This window comes from Acipenser ruthenus, chromosome 8 (genome assembly GCF_902713425.1).
Source record: "Acipenser ruthenus chromosome 8, fAciRut3.2 maternal haplotype, whole genome shotgun sequence".
Classification (NCBI taxonomy): domain Eukaryota; kingdom Metazoa; phylum Chordata; class Actinopteri; order Acipenseriformes; family Acipenseridae; genus Acipenser; species Acipenser ruthenus.
This window is the reverse complement of record NC_081196.1, coordinates 33,331,757-33,345,672: the sequence shown is the minus strand read 5'-3', so window position 1 is coordinate 33,345,672 and position 13,916 is coordinate 33,331,757.

Genomic DNA, 13,916 nt, shown 5'->3' with positions numbered 1-13,916 from the left:
CCCCCGGTTGCCGGGGAAAGCAGGGCTTCTCCCTCTCGTGCCAGAGAAAGCAACGGGGCTTCTCCCTCGCGCTGGAGAGAGCGGCAGGGCTTCTCCCTCCTCTGGGAGTGGGCAGCTGGCCACGCCATGCCCATACTCCTTGCACAGCAAGCACCATCCCCCTTGACTCTTCCAGGCTTCCACAAATACGTCCAGGCCATCTCCAGTCCATAGCGCTTGGGACACTGCTTCATCCAGCTGGAACAATAGGGGCATTCCAGCCAGCCGTGCCCATACTCCTCACACCGGCCACACCAGTGTGATGGTGGATCATCTGGGCACTCTCTCCCCACACCATGTGGAGGGGTGTTCTGGTTGTTGCTGCTGCTGTCGTTGTTGGTGCTGTTGTTGGTGCTGTTGTTGCTGTGGTTGTTGTTGTGGTCGCTGCTGCTGCCGCTTCTTGCTGCTCTTCTTCCCTTTTTTTTCCAAAACAACAACAAAAAAAAACTTTTTGAAAACTAATTAAAAAAAAAACCCGCCTGCAGTACTCCTTGTACTGACTCGGAGGCTGTGGTTTATCCCACACAGGACACCATATGTCACAAGGATGACTTGAGCTGCATGTGTGGTGACGTCATAACCAGGAAGCAGTAAACAGCAGACAGAGGTACGGGCTGAAACTGCCTCAGCAGTATATTTATTAAATAATATAATAACCAACACTTTTTAAACAAAGAAAAGGACATGCTGGCCAAACAAAAGGTTCACAAAACAAACAATAACAGAACTTTACAAAATGAGTACCTTCAAATTTAGCAGTCTTGATAGCATTCGCTCTCTCTCAGTATTACCTTCCTTCTCTTAAACTCTCTCCCCAATGAGCCCGGAGCGGGTCCTTTTATATTCTGTGACTGGAGCCTTAATTACACTTAATTATCATACAATTACCTTTTTAAGGCTCCAGCCACATTCCCACAAGGTTATAGGGATGGGGATTTAACCCCATCTGCGCCAACTAAACATTATCATGCCAGCTTTTCGCCGGTCTCAAATAATAAATAACAATAATGATGGACAGTTTTTGTCTGCCTGCATATAAATACCTACAATAATATATATATATATATATATATATATATATATATATATATATATATATATATATATATATATATATATATATATATATCTCTCTCTCTCTATATATATATATATATATATATATATATATATATATATATATATATATATATATCCATAAAGGGGTGGGCACCTCGCCACAGCATGTAATTTATTAGATTAGTGTTCATCACACAAAAGTGCCATTGTAGGCAATGGTCTCTGATTGGTAGTCAGTCACTGGATATCTGTGGTAAATGTTTGGAAATAAATAGGCAATAAACACACGCATGAGGTCAATAACAAGACATTAAAACTCAGTAACCAGCAGTCTCACATGTGTCCACATAAGCAGTTTCAAGAATCCTTTAATCGGTTTAACTCTCCTCAACCAGCAGATGATGCTGGGATGAGTAATTATTGATGTACTTTTTATTATGGCAAAGAATCCTGCAATGTAAGATGCTGAAATGTAATGGTATTTTGAAACTAGATATTGTGTTTTTTCTGCACTGACGTACAGTATTAGCAAATGTACTGATTTGATATTTGCGTAGATATTGAAATGCAATGCTTGTAATTGTCAGTAAACAGCAAGTACCACTTTCTTTCCATCATCATTAATACATTTACAAGGCCACACTTGATCAAAGGTTTTAAAATCCTTCAGGAAAGTCAACCCCATCCAGTATTTCAAAGTCAGCACAGAGACCAGGACAGAGTTGGAAACTTTTTCAGGACAAAGGGAATGCAGCATTTTATTCACACAGAGAGGGGTGGGTATTTGGAATGGGTTGCAAAGTCATCAAGAGCTATCTGGATGTGGGTTCAATAAGCTAGTAGGTAATGGACTGGCTCTTTTCTTCTATTGTTCTTATATACATTTTAACAACATTAAATCAATAGCAAGCACTACATTACAGATGTATATCCACATAGAGGATGTTCACAGTAGTATGTCAGTAAGCAGTAGGACAAGAGGCTCACAGAGCTGCCCACTGTAGCTGCAAGGCACTGGTAGGAGCACACAGGTCATAGAGCCTCTTTACTGTCTGCTTGCTCAGTGAACACTGCCTGATACATGCGTCAGAGCGGAGGTACAGACCTCACTATTCAAATGGAAAACAGATGTAGTTTGAAACCCAGTACTTTCCAATTTCAGAAAAAAGAAACCTGCCCAATAACTGAGAGAAACAGGCACTGTGGCAGGCTCTCTTTCCAGTCAGTGATGAAAAACCTGATGCTAATGGATTAAGAGTACATGAAAATGATTGTGTCAAGACACTGTTTAAAGGCCTACCACTTAAACTACAGTAAAACCTGTACAATCCAGCATCACTTGTGCTGGATTACATAGTTATTGCAAAAAATCTAATACTGTACCTAAAAAAAAAAAAAAAAGCCCAAACTATTTGAACAGTTTAAAAATAAATAAATGAATAATTATATATTACTGTACATACACGGTATAATAAACACAATAATGCCTCAACAAAATCTTTACCTGTTTAAACCATTACCATAGAAATGTAGGGAGAGTTGGTGTTTTAAATACCCAAATAAGATCATTAATATGTGTATTAGTTTTTCATTAATTAGCACTCTTAATTATACATTTCTCTCAGACGAGTTCTACATTGTATATAATAATCGTAAATAAAACACGCAACACAGTTATATCTTTTAAATAGTAAAGTAAAAATAATACGGTACACAATATAGAAAAGCAGATTATTATTATTAATATTCAGATAATATCTCAACTACAGATATCAATTACATGTAAAACCAACCATTCATCAATTGTCTATAATTTGTCTTGCACCAAGAACTGATAACACTCTTAAGTCAGCAAATAGAATAACATGAACATACAAGCAGGATAACTGTTTGAGTAAATATGAGTCAGTAAAGATTTGAAATAAAATCCAGGTGAATTCTTATTAATAGAATATTACTAAGTCATATTTCATTCGTTATCAATCGTTTGCTAAATATATATTCATCCTTCAATTAGAATTCATAGCAAATAACACCCATTAATTTATTCTTAAAAACAGCACCACCACCTCTTATTCAATTTCATAGGTTGCTTTGATTATTCTAGCTCTATTTATCAGGTAATTTACTTTCATGAAATATTAAAATTAGCCCTTTTGTCATGAAGCAACATATGACAGACCTTTTTTACATTTTACTATACATTTAGTGCATTCCCCAAGTATAGTTTGTGTAATTCTTTTCTATTCTTTAGCTCAATTAGAGAAAACCTTAATTTGTACCTGCACTGTGTGTGACGACTCGGCAGGGCGGGGTCCTTTAGGGCTTTTGTTTAATAATGGAGCTCTTTTTTAAGCCATTCTTCCAAATTTACAGAATCATTTATGGTGTTTTATGGATGTTACTTACAGCTGGCAGTTCCAGTTGTTTTCACAGCTCATCTCTTTCGCAGCTCAAACAGTTACAACACCTCATAACACCTTGTTACAAAAAGGATATTGCTGCTCTAGAAAGAGTGCAAAGAAGAGCAACCAGAATTACCCCGGGTTTAAAAGGCATGTCGTATGCAGACAGGCTAAAAGAATTGAATCTATTCAGTCTTGAACAAATAAGACTACGCGGCGATCTGATTCAAACATTCAAAATCCTAAAAGGTATAGACAATGTCAACCCAGGGGACTTCTTTGACCTGAAAAAAGAAACAAGGACCAGGGGTCACAAATGGTGATTAGATAAAGGGGCATTCAGAACAGAAAATAGGAGGCACTTTTTTACACAGAGAATTGTGAGGGTCTGGAACCAACTCCCCAGTAATGTTGTTGAAGCTGACACCCTGGGATCCTTCAAGAAGCTGCTTGATGAGATAAGCTACTAACAACCAAACGAGCAAGATGGGCTAAATGGCCTCCTCTCGTTTGTAAACTTTCTTATGTTCTTATGTTCTTATGTTCTTCTCTGACTGACTAGACAATCTCAGAACAAATGTTCTGGGTGAATATTACATTGTGATTTGTTACTGATTATGAAAACACACTGCAAGAATTTTGAAGGTATACAAATCAAAGTCTTTGTTATGAAAACACACTGCAAGAATGTTGAAGGTATACAAATCAAAGTTTTTGTTTTAAACATCAAGTTTAGGATGAGTTGGTGAACTGTGTTTTGGATCTGTATGGTTTTGTTTGAACCTTTTGGCCCCTGTGATTATTTCTTTGTTTTTGCTTGTTATTAACAAAGTTCGCTTCGGCACTTTGACTGCAGCTCTCTGTGTCCGAGTTTCTTTCCTGTTGGTAGCCAGCCTTGTCAGTGACACTACCCTTTCACAAAATACTGCCCAATTGTGAAATTATACAAGCATATAATAAATACAAAGACACATTGGGCCATATTTTCAAAGCAATTCCTCCATTTGTTTTAATAAACTTCTATTTTTGACAGGAGAATAAATCATGATAATGTTACAAAATGAGATACACAGCACAGTGAGTGCTTCAGAGAACTTGGAATACATAACTTAGTTGTTTGGTTTTAGTTTTGTAAAATTATCAGGTGTTTTACCTCTTTCAAAAAATAGGAGTTCATTAAAGACTGGAGTAAATGCTTTGAAAATATGACCTATTGCATCCAAATACACACATCATGCAATTCAATAAAAAAATCTATATCTTAGAGATCAAAGGTAGCATAAAACTAGCCTTTTAAGTATTGCCCATAATACGCAGACATTTATAAAATGTAAAACATTAAAATAAACAGACTTAACAACCATAGCTTACCTAGCTGCTCTGGGGTGTTGTTTCAAACAGAAGCTTCACCTGAGAGCAGCAGGTGTCCTGTTTTATACTAGCCACACAAAGAAAATCACTTTTCCTTGTAACTTTGACTAGTTTTTCTCAAACTTACAAACATATCTCATTGCTATAATAACCAAATTGAAGCACCCATTTCAGAATGTAGAGAGTTAACCAAAGTAACATGAGGCCGCAAACGTTATAGTGTTGCTATGGAGATGAGGCCAACTTGTCTCCATCTCACTTCTTTATCACAAATTCCAGGCTCTGGAGTTTTAATTATAAAGATGTTTGACCCTTTCCCTACTTTGGTCCTACAGAAAGATGTTCTTCTGTTTGTACTGTACCTGCATGCAGGATTCAGATGCTTGCTTCTGTCATTCAGGTTTTACTACATGTTGCTTTAAAGTAGAGATCTTTCCTTTTCAGAATGTCTGAAACGGTTTTCTTTGCGATTTTAAATTGTCACTTATCTCGTTTTGTGTTAGTGTTGGTAGGCATTCAGCTTTTTTGATAAGTGCAGATTTTCTTTCAAGAGATATCTCGTTTTGGAAACTTTTAGACACTTATTTGCTGTTCAACAACAGCACAATTCAGAATGGCACCGGTATCTTGCTTTTGTTTTTGTTTTGTATTGTATACTAGTTTTAAACTTAAAAAAGAACAATCACAAGACCCAGTGCCTGATTGCACAGTCAGATTTATATTGATTTTAGGTAGAAGAGACTTAAAAATCATGTCGTATTCCAGAATGGACAGGTTTCCGGATTGCAGTGAGTAACACTATTCATTTCAATAGGGATTTGATTGAGACCCAAAAATCAATTATACAGAATGCCAGTATGTAGAGGTGCTAGATTAGACAGGTTTTACATTATGTCAAATGCAGAATATAATTTTGTATATATTTGTGAATGAATCTGCCTCTTTTGTAGGGTGGTTAGAGTAGTTAAGATGCTGGGCTGGGAGGCGCAACATTCTGGGTCTAGGCGAGTCTCTGCCTTGTACGTATTCACATTGCCATTTGATCTTCACATTTGTGGACAAACAGATGCAGCTTGAAACCCAGTAAAGCTTAATTTGAAGCGATTTGACTATTTAAATAACCCTACAGAATGTTTACATTTTTGAACTTAAAAAAACTGATATAATTATGTACAGAACAACTATAACTACCTTATTCCATTTGAAGAAAAATTAATTGTGTGTGTATGACTATTTGTTTTTTGACATTGTTTCACAATGATGAGACCCACAAATAATATACTTAACTCTGCAGACAACAACAACAACCTGAGACTTGCATAGCATCTTTCGTGTGAGACACCTGAGAGCGTTGTACATTTTAAGCCTCATTTACGAAAGGGCATTAAACATTATGGTGCACCATAATTGCAATTAATGTGCACGTTCATGACTTCCGTATTAACTATTGCAATTTTATTAATTATCGTGCAAAATAGAGGGCATATTATGGCGCACACTGATTTTATTGTGCCACACTATGGTAATTAGAATGAATATGTGATTTGTATGGTAATGCATGATAATGTATTTAAATGAGAAACCCCACTCTGTATAATGAGATGAGCTTTATTCACACCGTATTTACTAAAGGATAATAGTAGTGTGCACCTGTGGCAATGTGCCCTGCCCTTGTGTGCGTTTCTGTGTTGTATGTTACGTGTTGTGTGTAAATGTTGGTGTATAGAGATGGTACACGGGATATAAACGGGTCTGTGTTTCACGTGTATTTAAAATGTATAATTGTATTTAGGCATGGAATTGCACATCACTGCACGTGCATTTAAAGTATATAATATGTGAGCACGAGGTTGCACGTAATTAATTCACGTGCTGGGATTCAAGTGAATAATTAATTAGTAATTGAATCCCAGCACAACAGTATATGTAGATGCACGTTTGACTCACTCGGGGTTGGGTGTTCGGTGAGTGGAGAACGGGAGAGAGAGAAGGAGAAAGTAAAATAAAATAAAGTAAAGTAAATTAAATTGATAGTTGTTTTCACTCACCGTGTTTGTTTGTTTGTCTGTTTAGTGTTTAGTACGTTTTGTTTGTCTATTTTATTTTGCCGTGTCCTGTTTTTGTGTTCTCTTGTTTTGTTTATTAAATGCTGAGCACAACCAAGTGCTCAGCTTCACCAACCTCGCTGTCTCTGTCTGTCTGTTTCTTCCGGGCCTGCACGTATTCACCACTTTGCCACAGCACCTTAAAGTGAGCCATAATTATATTGTTTGGAAACCAAGCTTTAACCACTGATAGGCGAACTATTTAAACCTGTTTTTCTGGGCTGAAATCAATCTGCATCATGGAGGCATTTCTTGCATTAAAGTTTTCATATAGAGCAGTGACAATGACCTGTAAATAACATGTTATATTAAGCATGAATAAACGTGAATTAATGTTATAATTTTTTAGATTTTATTTTATAGTTCATTACATTGGTACAAATAATAGAGTGGTTTAAATAAAACACTGGACCAATTTATAATTTAAAACCACCTTCTCCACTACAATTCTGAGCTGCTCTGCATACAATTTTTGTTTGCATTGCCTCTGTCTGCCCCCTGTGGAGGGCTGTGTCTGTTGATCGCTCATTTTTGGTCAATGTAAGTCACCTCCATCTTTCACAATAAGCCACTGACCAAAAGATACGCCAGGACTGCTGGAGCTTTTGATATCACGGTGGTCACAGGTAAGTCTTGGACATTATTGTTAACATTAAATTATTGCTCACAATACATGTAGTTTTCACGCCATGGTATGTAAATTAGCCTAATAGTGTGCACGTAAAATTAATGCATTCTCTGTTAGTAAATGGGACAGTAAATTTATATTTATGGTGCATGTTAGGCTCACTACTTAATGGCACGTTGCAGCTACATTTGTGCCCTTTCATAAATTAGGCTCATTGAGTACAAAACTACATTAATAAAATAAAGATACACAAAAGTACAAAACCACACTAATAAAACTTAGATACTGAGATAGGCTGTTGCAAAGGCCAAACTATATAAATAAGTCTTATAAGTCTAAATAAGTTAGTTTTGAAGGATTGAACAGTATCCAAGGCCCTAATACCTTTTGGAATTGAGTTCCAGAGTTTAGGCACCTAGTTGAGGGATGTGCTCCCAGAGTAGAGACTTTAACTTTATGCTCCCTTAATCCAAGATCTTTCAACCAGAGAGAACAACTAAGGACATATGTAAAGAGCATTTCTACAATATAAGTAGGAGCAAGACCATGTACAACCTTGTAGGTCAGTAATAAAACCTTAAAATCAAACCATAATCGCCCCGGAAACAAATGAAGTGTTTTCAAGACAGGGGTAATGTGCTGTCCAGCCCATATATTTGTTAAAATACGAGTAGAAGAGTTGTGAAGAAGCTGCAGTGTACTCATAACCCCGGGTCATGACCCCGGCCATGACAAAAGTATTATAATCGCATCCTCCAAAATCAAGCACAATCTAACTTTGGCTTTATTTCTGAGATGAAAGAATGACTTTCTAGTAATATTGCAATTATGATGAGCAAAAGTAAGCTCTGGGTCTAAAATGACTCGCACATTATTGAGCTAAGATCAATATATATGTTTTATCATTGTTAAGTTGTAAAAAAAATAGTCTTCATTCAAAGTGTAACATCTGCAATACAGGCTGACAGCCAAGTAACTGCAAAGGATTCGGGTAGTTTCATGGTCAAATAAATCTGTGCATCATCAGCATAAAAGTGAAAGTTAATTCTACCATCTCTGAAGATTTTTGCACTCAAATGCAATAAAATGAAGACAGAAAGTGAACCTGAATTATAGTTGATCAATGAGTCAGTCACCACCTGCACCAGAGTTGTCTCTGTGCTATAGTGAGCACGTAAAACAGAACTGAATTTTTCCAGTAAGTCACCCTTAGAATGATAATTCTGCACTTGGTTGAGCACTACAAGTTCTAAGACCTTTGCCAAAATTGGCAAGTTAGATATTGGCCTATAGTTGCTCAAAACATCAGGACTAAGTGATGTGTTTGAACAACAACTCATTTAAGGGAAGAAGTGGCTACATTTATCAATGGATGCCTCCTCAAGGAAAGTGTTTTTATAAACTGGATTCAACAAATGATCGATAGTGGTAAAAAGGTGCTTAGGATTACTTTCCCCCTCCCACAATCACTTTGACTAATACAAAGCTCTTGCAAGATTTAGAGGTTTTTTTGATGTTCCTTCCAAATCTGAAAATTGACTTGAAGCTCTCCATTTACGTTCAACTATTCCTGGAACATTGTTGTTTTCTCTTGCCTTAGGGATCTTATCATAGTATTTTGTAAAGCCCCTGCACATTGGGAGAGAGTGGTTATTTCCCCGGATTGTTTTGGCATATCGTTCCTCCTTGGTTGTCTCCAGTAAATGGCTATTACTGTTTAATGCTGCTTTTTTAATGTACTTAACAAACACTTTCAGGCAAAATAGCAGAACTGTCATGGTGATCTCACTATGCATTCTGTCTATGCTAGTGTAGCAGCTTAAGGGGCGACAACATGTAAAGCTGCATCATATTTAATACCCTAGAGATCAGAGGTCACAGATATATTCTTCTGTATCTGTATTCATAACAGTTAACTGTGTTCTGAGTTCAAACTGTGTCTACGCTGTGTGTAATATCCACTGTTCATGATTGATGTGTTCAAAACAATTTCCTCGATTTGTCTAGAAAGGTCTTCGTTTTAGTGTTTATTCGTTTTTTTTCTTACTGTTAACACCAGAATTCAAACAATGCCAGTTGTGATTAGTGGCCGATTTTTTGCCAGTGTAAGCATACCGTACCATAGACAATGTGGAAGATCATCTGTATTTTGAAAGTCATAGTGTCACAGATTATGCTCCTTCCTACAATGACTCTGATGCTCTGAATGAAATGAAAGGATAGTGTTGAGAAAAAAAAAACAGTGTTGCAGTTTGTTTCATTGCCAGGCAAAGTTACAGGGGCTTTGAAATATTATGCTTATGAAAGCAATGTAAAGATTCCCCTAAAGTTAATAAAGAAAACAATCTCTAGCTCCAGACACATTATAAGGTAGGAAACAGTCATGGTGCCCACGTCTATGACCCAGCTGTTCTTTTGCTTTAAAATTGATGAACTATAAGGAAGTGTTTAACTACCTAAAATCAATTAGCGCCAGGAAGTCCCAGTTGGCTTTGATCTGCATTTTTTCAGCCTGGTAAACTGATACGATAATCAATCCCCACAGGGCATTCAATACCGTAGAGCAACATGAATAAGGTTAGCCACATGAGTCTGAGCAGAAAGGAATAACTGGTTAAATAATTACTGAGCTGGCAGCATTACACAGGTACAGTAGTTCAAGCTGATGGGATCAGCAATTAGAGTCCCACGTGTCTAATTCTCTATATACTTTAAACAAAGTAAAAAATCATGCTGATGGTAATGAACACAGATGATAAGATCATCCAAGTGAATGTTTGCAGCATTTCTAATTAGGAAATACTACCCTCCACAGTGGACATTAACTACTACATAATTGGCAGCTGCAACAGTAAGGAGGTTTCTAAGCTAAACTCCTTCCCTCTCTATAAAGAGTTGCTTTTGAGTCCACTTGGTCACCTGATCGATCTCTTTATTTTATTATTATTATTATTATTATTTATTTCTTAGCAGACGCCCTTATCCAGGGCGACTTACAATTGTTACAAGATATCACATTATACATTATTTTACATTATACAGATATCACATTATTTTACATACAATTACCCATTTATACAGTTGGGTTTTTACTGGAGCAATCTAGGTAAAGTACCTTGCTCAAGAGTAGAACAGCAGTGTCTCCCACTGGGGATTGAACCCACAACCCTCCGGTCAAGAGTCCAGAGCCCTAACCACTACTCCACACTGCTGCCGTTATTTATTTATTTATTTATTTATTTATTTATTTATTTGTTTGTTTGTTTGTTTGTTTGTTTGTTTGTTTGTTTGTTTGTTTGTTTGTTTTGCTTTTTTCATTCCAGCCTTCCTTTCTACACGATAGAAGACTGTAACAGGGCGAGCAGCCCTGTACATTGTTTATTTATTTTTAGATCGGGGTCTCCCCCTCCGCCCCTGTGCAGTGTGTTTTTCTTTTGTATTTAGTTTTATTGTATTATATTTATGACGGCGTAGCGCCGTGTTTTGTTTATTTTTTAAAACGTGTCCTGGCAGAGGCGAGATCAGTGCTCGTCCTCTGCCAGGAGTAATTAATTAAAACTCGTGCAGAAGGTGGCCATCTCCCGAATGAATTAAGTGGTTTAATTTGTTGCTAATCGGGAGATGGTCACCTGTTATAAAAAGCCTGCAGCTCTCTAGATCGGGGTGGGTGTTTTGTGTGGGTGTTTGGAGTAGAGAGACGGAGAGCGAGAGGATTAAAACGAAACTAACAGTAAACAGGAACAGTGACGGCGATCTGCCCAGCCTGACCTGTGTTTTTGTGTTAGTGATTTCTTTTTGTTTAATTATTTATTTTGCTCTGTGAGCGAGTGTTTTCTGTTTGAATATTTTATTTATTTATTTTGGATTCATTAAATAAAACGGCGCCCGCGCCACTGCACAATACCTTTTTGTTTTGGTTGTCCCTTCTGCCATGACGTCAGACCCTCAGCCATTCCTGCCACAAAGACTTATAAGAGACAAGTGAAAATATTGTGCTTCTGTATCTTTTTAGGGCCTACATGTAAGCTGCCTGAATGATTCACAGGTATTCTGTCATATTCCAGCTATAAAATGTCCTGCCCTAAAGGTAATCTGCAGAGGCAATATGCATGTCTATAAGTAAGTTGCTAAATTACTGTGCACATTTACCAGTGTAAAGTAACAGCAGTTAAAGTACAACATGATTACAATTGCAAACTGTTCTTCTCAATAGTAAGGGATTTAAAGGGTGTAGGCTTATGCTGGGGCCTGTTTTCTGGCTGCCATTGCTGTTCATTGTTCAGCGTTGTATGGGTTTCATTACTCTCGATTGATCTCCTGAAAGATACTGTAGCCTAGTGATTGCCTCTTGTTTATTTTAAGTATGGCACGTAGAATTTCAATGCTGCCAGTGGCTCCACGCTGATTGTGTTAGTTAGCCGTCAAGCCAGGACCCCCTTGTCGGCCTCAATGTGTTCTCATCACATCCTGCATGTTTTAATGAAAAATAAAAAACACATGTTGAAATCAAAATAACACCAATTTTTGGACTTGCACTTGTGGCAAAGCCAAGGTTGTAAAAAGATAACATTGTTTGTTTGAAAGGTTTTACAGGTTCACAATTTAGTTGCTCCAGTTTAAAGATGCTACACAAGAAAATAACCTGAAATGCCTGAAATGTGGTGCACAGCCCTCACCTGATTTCTTAATTGCTGTAATATAAAAGATACATGAAGTTACTTTTACTGGACCACTGGATCCCCCACATTCAAATGTTTTTTTTGTTCTTTCTTTCATGCAAAATTTTGTATTGTATCAAAAGACGTACAATTATTTATTTGTACATGCTCCTTCTACAGATACATACTGGTCTGTTCAGGACGTAAGAGTAAGAATAAAGATGATAATGTTCTATGTTTTTTGGAACTGTTTTAAGTAAGCCTGTTTACTCAATTCATCACTCCCTCTTCCTGTATATCATTTGTAACTAATTAGGCTTAACTATTAATAATGAAACTAATACTGAAAGATTGGAAGTTCCCTGCTGTCCCCAATTCTAATTCTTATTACAGGAAGAAAAGAGGAAGCTGAACTCTGTTAATCCAATATGGCAACACTTTTTATAAATCACAGGAATTCAGCTGCATTATATTTTATTTGATGCTTGTGAATATAAAGCTAAAAGAAGGCGAAGGATGATTTTACACATCTGCCTCATTAGACAACATACCCAGGAATCTGGAAAAATTGAAAATATTTGTTACAAATAAACATACAGTTGGAAATTTGGAGAGAGCATGTTGCCAGATGAGAATTTCAGGGTTGTGGTTTAAAGCAAGTTCAACAATAATTTAACTGCTCCTTCCTGCTAGTTACTGTACAACTGTTTTGTTCCTCTGCTAGCCTTCACAGACTCAGTGACTCTGCATAGTAAATTAAGAACATTGTGGTACCACAAATTTGTTTTCTCATTATTTTGTATATATTTGATTATTAACTATAGGATTAGCAAGCAACAGATCTGAAGGTTAACTGGGATCCCCCTAGTCATTAATTCACCTGTCACGTTAGGAGGCTGTGTGTTCCAGTGGTTAAAGAAAAGGGCTTGTAACCAGGAGGTCCATGGTTCAAATCCCACCTCAGCCACTGACTCATTGTGTGACCCTGAGCAAGTCACTTAACCTCCTTGTGCTCCGTCTTTCGGGTGAGACGTAGTTGTAAGTGACTCTGCAGCTGATGCATAGTTCACACACCCTAGTCTCTGTAATTCGCCTTGGATAAAGGCGTCTGCTAAATAAACAAATGATAATAAAGAGATACACATACCATCTACATTGGCTATGTTTACAATGACTTCAGGCATTCAGAATGGAACGTTCTTTTTCTAGAATTTTGATGTTATCATACCATCATGGTACTATATTTTTCTAGATTTTGGCACAGAGCTACTTTAGTGCTTCCCCACTATTGTCAAAATTACATTCTTAGGAATTTCAAAACATGCATTCTGAATAATGTGAAAACATGTTAATCTGTTTATACTGTACATTTTTAATACATATTAATTAAAAATGCAATATACAAGTTGATATGTACCTCCAGACTGTGGCTGATAAATCACTGATCAAGCAATAAATCCTAATAAGATTATAGCATCGCATCCCGTGGTTGAAAATTTTTTTTTTAATACAAAATACTAATATAACTATATATAATAGTTACCGGTATAGTAGTTATAGGCTTTCTTTGAAAATGGATCGATTTGAAGATCAAAATCTTTTACTGGACACATTTATTATAAAAAGAAAAACACACCTGTTAACCTTCGTT